Source organism: Echinops telfairi, unplaced genomic scaffold (genome assembly GCF_000313985.2).
Source record: "Echinops telfairi isolate 266 unplaced genomic scaffold, ASM31398v2 ScPeMD7_2291;HRSCAF=2852, whole genome shotgun sequence".
Taxonomy (NCBI): Eukaryota; Metazoa; Chordata; class Mammalia; order Afrosoricida; family Tenrecidae; genus Echinops; species Echinops telfairi.
Window position 1 is genome coordinate 33,223,671 of NW_022106189.1, and position 322 is coordinate 33,223,992.

Genomic DNA, 322 nt, shown 5'->3' on the forward strand with positions numbered 1-322 from the left:
GTGCTTACTGCTCTGGCTAGAACTTCTAAGGCAATGTGGCCTAGAACTGGTAAGAGTAGGCCCCTTTGTCACATTGCTGATTTTAAAAGGAAAATAAGCAATCTCTCTCCATCAAGTACTTGTATAATGCTGGCTATTATTTGCCCTGAATCATACTGAGTAATGGCCCTTCTATTCCAATGTTTCTTATAGTTTTTATGAAGAAACAATGTTGAATTGTATTAAATGCTTTTTCTGCATCTAACTCATTTCCTTTGTTATACTGATGTGGTGCAGGTTGACATGTTTTCTAACATGGAAGCAACTCTTTGTTCCAAATATA